Below are 8,358 nucleotides of genomic sequence, written 5' to 3'. Positions count from 1 at the left end.
GTTTCTTGCAGAAGTGTACTGTAGTTTTCTTTGTATAAGTCTTTTACATCTCTGGTAAGATTTATTCCTAAGTATTTTATCTTCTTGGGGGCTACTGTAAATGGCATTGATTTTGTGATTTCCTCTTTGATGTTCTTTTTGTTGGTGTAGAGAAATCCAACTGATTTTTGTATGTTTATCTTGTATCCCGATACTCTGCCAAACTCTTCCATTAGTTTCAGTAGTTTTCTTGAGGATTCCTTAGGGTTTTCTATGTATAAGATCATGTCATCTGCAAATAGAGATACTTTTACTTCTTCCTTGCCAATCTGGATGCCCTTTATTTCTTTATCTAGCCTAATTGCTCTGTCTAGGACCTCCAACACATTGTTGAATAAGAGTGGTGATAAAGGGCATCCTTGTCTGGTTCCCGATCTCAGTGGGAATGCTTTCAGGCTCTCTCCATTTAGGGTGATGTTGGCTGTTGGCTTTGTATAAATCCCTTTTATTATGTTGAGGAATTTTCCTTCTATTCCTATTTTGCTGAGAGTTTTTATCATGAATGGGTGTTGACCTTTGTCAAATACCTTTCCTGCATCAACTGATAAAATCATCTGATTCTTGTCTTTTATTTATGTGATAAAAAAACCATCCCTGCATACCTAGTATAAATCCCACTTGGTCATGGTGAAGTATTTTTTTTGATATGTTGTTGAATTCTATTGGATAGAATTTTGTTGAGGATTTTTGCATCTACATTCATGAGGGATATAGGTCTATAATTTTCTTTTTTAGTGGTGTCTTTACCTGGTTTTGATATCAGGGATATGGTGGCTTCATAGAATGAGTTTGGTAGTATTCTGTCCTTTCCTATGCTCTGAAATACCTTTAGTAGTAGTGGTGTTAACTCTTCTCTGAAAGTTTGGTAGAACTCTGCAGTAAAGCTGTCCAGACCAGGGTTTTTTTTGGGGGGGGGGGGGAGTTTTTGGTTACCTTTTCAATCTCTTCTTTCGTTATGGGTCTATTTAGTTGTTCTACATCTGTTTGTGTTAGTTTAGGTAGGTAGTGTGTTTCTGGGAATTCATCCATTTCATCTAGGTTTTCAAATTTGTTAGAGTACAATTTTTCATAGTAATCTGATATGATTCTTTTCATTTCAGTTGGGTCTGTTGTAATATCGCCCATCTTACTTCTTATTCGGGTTATTTGCTTCCTCTCCTGGTTTTCTTTAGTCTGTTTGGCCAGTGGTTTATCAATTTTGTTGATTTTTTTCAAAAAAACAGCTTTTGGTCTTAATTCTTTCAATTGCTTTTCTGTTTTCTTTTTCATTTAGCTCAGCTCTAATTTTTATTACTTGTTTCTTCTGGTGCCTGTGAGTTTCTTTTGTTGCTCTCTTTCTATTTGTTCAAGTTGTAGGGATAATTCTTTGATTTCGGCCCTTTCTTCTGTTTGGATGTATACATTTGTTGATATAAATTGGCCTCTGAGCACCGCTTTTGCTGTATCCCAAAGGTTCTGATAGGAAGCGTTTTCATTCTCAAGGGATTCTATGAATTTCTTTATTGCATCCTTAATGTCTTCTATAATCCAGTCTTTTTTGAGCAGGGTATTGTTCAGTTTCCAAGTGTTTGATTTCTTTTCCTTGCTTTTCATGTTATTGATTTCCACTTTTAGGACCTTATGGTCAGAGAAGATGCTTTGTAATATTTCACTATTTGGGATTCTGCTAAGGCTTGCTTTATGTGGTCTATTCTAGAGAATGTTTCATGTGCACTAGAAAAGAAAGTATACTTGGTTACCGTTGCGTGGAGTTTTCTGTATATGTCTATGAGGTCAAGTTGGTTGATTGTGGCATTTAGATCTTTCACGTGTTTATTGAGCTTCTTTCTGGATGTCCTGTCCTTCACCAAAATTGTTGTGTTGAAGTTTCCTGCTGTTCTTGTGGAGCTGTGTATCTCACTTTTCAATGCTGATAGTTTGTTTTATGTATCTTCAGGCCTGTCATTGGGTGCATAAATATTTAATATAGTTATGTCTTCTTGGTGTATTTTCCCTTTAATCATTATATAGTGTCCTTCCTTAACCTTTCTGATGGATTTAACTTTAAAGTCTATTTTGTCAGAAATAATATTGCCACTCCTGCTGTTTTTTGATTGTTGTTTGCTTGCTGTATTTATTCCATCCTTTGAGATTTTGTTTGTTTGTGTTTCTAAGTCTAAGGTGTGTCTCTTCTAGGCAGCATATAGACAGATCTTGTTTTTTAATCCATTCTGCCACTCTCTGTCTCTTTATTGGTGCACGTAGTCCATTTACATTCAGGGTAATTAGGGATAGGTATGAATTTAGTGCTATCATTTTGATGTCTTTTTTTGTGTGTTGTTGCCAGTTTCTTTTTCCCACTTAATTTTATGTGCTGAGTAGATTATCTTTATATGTTGTCCTTTTCTCTTATTTATTGTTGTTGATTTTGTTTCAATTTTTCCCTTGTATTTTATTTTGATGTGTAGGACAGTTTGTCTCCTTTGTGGTTACCTTATTACTTACCCCTATTTTTCTAAATTTAAACCTTTTATTTCTTTGTATCGCCGTATCTTCCTCTCCATATGGAAGGTCTATGATTTCATTTCTTAGTCCCTCTTTATTATTTTCATGTTGTCTTCTTTTATATGATAACATCGCTGTTACCCTGTTTTGAACTTTTTTTTTTTAATTCTTGTTTTGTTTTTTTGGATTTCCCTGTCTGGGTTGACTTCTGGTTGCTCTGCCCGGTGTTCTAGTCTTGGGTTGATACCTGAGATTATTGATTTTCTAACCAAACAAGTCCCTTTAGTATTTCTTGTAGTTTTGGTTTGGTCTTTACGAATTCCCTAAACTTGTGTTTATCTGGAAATGTCTTAATTTCACCTTCATATTTAAGAGACGGTTTTGCTGGATATTTTTTTTTATAGTTCTTGGCAGGCAATTTTTTTCCTTCAATTTTTTAAATATGTTATCCCATTGCCTTCTTGCCTGCATGGTTTCTGCTGGGTAGTCTGAGCTTATTCCTACTGGCTCTCCTTTGTAGGTGACTTTTCGTTTATCCCTCACTGCTCTTATAATTCTCTCTTTATCTTTGGTTTTGGCAAGTTTGATTATAATATATCTTAGTGACTTTCTTTTAAGATCTACCTTATATGGCGTTCGATGAGTATCTTGGATAGATATCTTCTCATCTTTCAGGATATCAAGGAAGTTTTCTGCCAGCAAATCTTCAACAATTCTCTCTGTATTTTCTAGTATCCCTCCCTGTTCTGGTACTCCAGTCACTCATAGGTTATTTCTCTTGATAGAGTCCCACATGATTCTTAAGGTTTCTTCATGTTTTTAAATTCTTTTATCTGATTTTTCTTCAAATATATTAGTGCCAAGTGATTTATCTTCGAGTTCAGAAATTCTAGCTTCTATTTGCTCAGTTCTGCTCTTCTTTCTATTGAGTTATCTAATTCTGTAATTTTATTGTTAATCTTCTGAATTTCTGATTGCTGTCTATGAATTTTTCCAGCTTATTAAACTTTTCATTATGTTCCTGAATAATCTTTCTAATTTCTCCAGTTGCTTTATCTGTGTGTTCCTTGGCTTGTTCTGTGTATTGCCTCATTTCCTTCCTGATGTGTTGAAGGGTTCTGTATATTAAACTTTTGTATTCTGCCTCTGGTAATTCCAGAAATGCACTTCCATCTAGAAGATCCCTGGATTCTTCATTTTGAGAGCCTGTTGAGGTGATCATGGTCTGTTTCTTTATGTGACTTGATATTGACTGTTGTCTCTGAGCCATCTATAAGTTATTGCATTAGTTTATCTTTGCTTACTGTGTTGCAGCTTCTTGCTTTGTTTTGTTTTGGTATACCCCTATGGGTTACTGGAGTGAGCTAGCTTGATTATTTTTGCCTTTGGAGCTCTGAAGTCCTGTCCCCAGCTGGCTAGAGCTGTTATCAGGTATATGAGTCTAGGAGTCCATTCAGTTTTCTTGTATGAATTCAGCTCAGGTGTCCAGCTAGCTGATCATCAAGTGTGTGGCACAGGCTCTGTCCTACAGTCTTAGAGGGGCAGGGGTGGTTGTCATATATACTGGTATCTGATTGCAGCAGGGGATCATGCTCTGAACAAGGCATGGAGCTGAGAACCAGCCCCGTCATGTCTCTGAGGAAAATACATCCCAGTTTCCTAGAGTGTGCAGGTGGGTGGGTTCTGCAGAGGGACCATGGTCACCCAAAGTTTTTGGTTTTAAGTACTGGGAGGTATCAGTTATCTTTGGACCCATGTAGTGGGTGGCTGGGTAACCTGAGTGGAGCTACCAGTCCTTAGATCCCTGATATGGGTAAGCGAGGACGTTGTTTAATAGGCAAAGAAATGTCAAACATCAAACACCCACCTCTGCCCCACAGCTGAAATGGTTGGATTCTGCCAACAAGGGCCTATTCTCCCAAAATAGGCCCACACAAATCCATCCAGAAAGGAAAGGTGCTCAAAATCCATGGACAGTTTATGCCCGGACAGGAGCCACTTCTGTCCTGAGTTTCCCTGGTTAGTGGAGCTAGCAAATTTTCTTTTCCCCCAGTTGCAATTTTTTTGCTTCTCCAAGGCCAGAAGGATGGCTCTAGGTGCTCCACAGTGCCTATCTCAGGCCCAGGGAATTTAGCCGCTGAAGCTGGCTTGGGGGTGGGCGGGGCGGGGGGGCTTGGTAAAATATACGCAAATACTTGGCTTTTGCTGGGAGCACTGTTCTTCTCAGGTTCTGGACATGTGAGTAGACTGTGTGGCTGGCTGCTTCTGCCTGAGAAAACTGTGGCCAAATGCTAGTACCAGCCTGCTGCTGTGGCTCCGGGAATGGTGCCTGAGGGTTCCCCGTGAGTCAGGTCCGGTAACACCTCTCCACTTCTGAACCATCTCTTCCTCCCCCTGCTCCTCAGTTTGTTGTCTAAGCTTGCCTTTGAAGCTCAGGGCTCCCAGCTTGTCACAAATACACTTGTTTGACTTTTTGGGGGGGGGTCTTTGTTGTAAAGAGGGCTCGCTGGAAGCATCTGTCTATTCCACCATCTTGGCTCCCACCTCTTTTTTTAATTTTTTTTTGTGCTTTAAGTGAAAGTTTACAAATCAAGTTGGACTCTTATACAAAAATTTATAAACACCTTGCTATATAATCCTAAATGCTCCCCCCCTAATGAAACAGCACACTCCTTCCCTCCACTCTTTCTTTTCTTGTCCATTTGGCCAGCTTCTGACCTTAGAGGGCAATTCTTAATCCACTAAAGTCACTGGGGAGGACAGTCTTGTAGTTTTATAACACATTTCTTGGTTCCTGGAATGGAGGCTGAGCAAGGGTTGGGTGGGCCTTTGGTCTGGAATTTCTGCTAGGAATCTGTGTCTGCCACTTTCACCCAAGCAATTATGACTCTTGGGAGAAGTTTATAGCTTAATTCCTCCCTGCTTCATTTTAATAGTAAAATGTCTGAAAAAAAAATGAGGATAATTAAGCCAGTAATAGCAGTAACCACATTGGAGGACAGACCATTTTTTGGGACCATGGCATCAAGCCCAGGGGGTGGACAACTGGTTTGGGAAGCACCAGATCAGGCTTTGTCTCAGCCACACCCCTAGTTTATGTGGAATCAATAAAGCCTCTGAGGCACACTATTCTTGTCTATAAAAGCATCACTCATTTGAAAATATTTGCTTAAAACCCCTAGTCAAGTCCACTTGTTAAGAAGCTTTAGTAGACAGTGAACATTTTGACTAGGGTCAGGATATTTAGCTTTGATTAGTTTATTGTCTTGAACCCCCTTCTTTTACCTTGATGTGGAGAAGGAGCTGGAAGAAATGAGGGAAGGATAATGGGAACACTGAGCTATCTTGAGGGCACCCAAGAATAGAGGTGTAGTGAAAGTACCCCAAGTCCAGCACCAAAGGCAAGCTTGGTAGTGTCATGTTTGGGGGTCAGTCTTGCCAACAGGCATGAGTGGGACACAGCATGGCTGGAGATCCTGCACAGATACCACCCTGTGGCCCATTCTCTCTCTCCTTAAAAATGAGAGCACAAAGGATATACATAGACTAGTCACAGAAGACGGAACATGAATGGCTAGTAAACTCAGAAGAAAATGTTCAGCTGCACTGGGAGTTAAACAAAATGTGGATAAAAAAAAGATACTACTTTTACTTTTCACGTTGGGAAAGAAAACAAGTAGACAATGTGCAATACTGACAAGCATGCTTTGAAACAGGTGCACACTGGCAGGGAACAGATTCATGAGAGCTTTCTGGAAACAATTCAACACTATCTGTCATGGATTGAATTGTGTCTCCCCAAAATATCTGACAATTTGTCTAGACCATGATTCCCAGTATTGTGTGATTATCTACTATTTTGTCATCTGATGTGATTTTCCTATGTGTTATAAATCCAATCACTAAGATGTCAATGAGATGGATTATTGGCAGTTATAGTGATGAGATCTGTAAGATTAGTGTCTTAAGCCAATCTCTTTTGAGATATAAAAGAAGCGAACCTCATACCACCCAGAAAGCAGTGCCGGGAGCAGCATGTCCTTTGGACCTGGGGTTCCTTGAGGGGAGAAGCTCCTAGTCCAGGGGTATATTGATGAGAAGGACCTTCCTCCAGAGCCCACAGAGGGAGAAAGTCTTTCCCTGGAGCTGATATCCTGAATTTGGACTTCTAGCCTTGTGAAAAAAAAAAAAACAAAGACTGTGAGAAAATAAATTTCTCTTTGTTAAAGCCATCCATTTGTGGTATTTCTGTCATAGTAGCACTAGATGACTAAGACACTATCAGGAACTTTAAAAAATATTCAATATTTCAACTCTGGTAATTTCGTCTAAGGAAATAAATTGAGATAATAAGTTTAAGGATGCAACGCTGGAAGCACTCACTTGTTTATGCCAAGAAATTTGGAAGACAGCTACCTGGCCAATTGATTGGAAGAGATCCATATTCGTACCCATTCCAAAGAAAGGTGATTCAGTGGAACGTGGAAATTATCGGACGGTATCATTACTATCACACGGAAGTAAAATTATGCTGAAGATAATTCAAGAATGGTTGCAACAGTACATTGACAGGGAACTACCAGAAATTCAAGCCACATTCACAAGACAGCATGGAATGAGAGATATTATTGCTGATGTCAGATGGATCCTGGCTGAAAGCAGAGAATACCAGAAAGATGTTTACCTGTGTTTTATTGACTTTGCAAAAGCATTAGACTGGACCGATCATAACAAATTATGGATAGCATTGTGAAAAATGGAAATTCTAGAACACTTAATTGTGTCCATGAGGAACCCGTACATAGACCAAGAGGCAATCATTCAAACAGAACAAGGGGATACTGCATGGCTGACTGAAAATCAGAAACGTGTGAGTCAGGGTTGTATCCTTTCACCATATTCAATTTGTATGTTGAGTAGATAATCTGACAAGCTGGATTATATGAGGCAGAAAGTTGCATCAGGATTGGAGAAAGACTAACAACATGTGATATAGAGATGACACAACCTTGCCGCTGAAAGCAAAGAGGACTTGAAGCACTTACTGATGAAGATCAAAGACTACAGCCTTAAGTATGGATTACACCTCAGCATAAAGAAAACAAAAATCCTCACAACTGGATCAGTAAGCAACATCATGATAAGTGGAGAAAAGATTGAAGTGTTCCAGGATTTTATGTTACTTGGATCCACAATCAATGCCCATGGAAGCAGCAGTCAAGAAATCAAATGCCAAGGGGAGCCAACATGGTGCTATAAACAGAATCACCACGCTGTCCTTCCACAGCAAAGACCCAAAACACTAAGTAAAATAGAGACAAACATCAATCCTGGAATCCTAAGGGTCAAATGAGGGGATAAAGAACTCAACCAAGTACCAAATGGAATAAGAAACTGACAGAAAATAGAGAGCGAGGAGAGATATGGAGTGGAGGTCCCCTATCAGCTAAAACAGCATGGATTCACCATCTTGGACTCCTCAGCCACCAATATCGGTAGACAGGGAGTACAGGAAGGCAGCTTTACAGAGGTCCCAGCAGGAGACAGAGCAACCGATAACCAGTGATACATGCTTTCCCATCCCCCACCATTCTTCCCCCTGCTCAGCCTCTGTCACTTTCTAGTGAGCTGTGGTCACTCAGCCAGGGAGGAGCGATCTCCTTGCCACTTGGATTCACCCTGCCCACACTGGCTGGCTCCTTCAATGTCATTTTTTTGTTGCTGTTGGGTTTTTTTTTTGCTTCTTTTGGTTTCTCTTTCTCTCACCTTTGTCCTTTCCTTTCTCTTGAACCCCTGGCTCCCTGTGCCATCTCTGCTCCTTCTTGACAGGCTGTG

Source organism: Loxodonta africana, chromosome 2 (assembly GCF_030014295.1).
Source record: "Loxodonta africana isolate mLoxAfr1 chromosome 2, mLoxAfr1.hap2, whole genome shotgun sequence".
In the NCBI taxonomy this organism is placed as follows: Eukaryota; Metazoa; Chordata; class Mammalia; order Proboscidea; family Elephantidae; genus Loxodonta; species Loxodonta africana.
The sequence above is the reverse complement of the archived record's forward strand: the minus strand, read 5'-3'. Positions refer to the sequence as shown.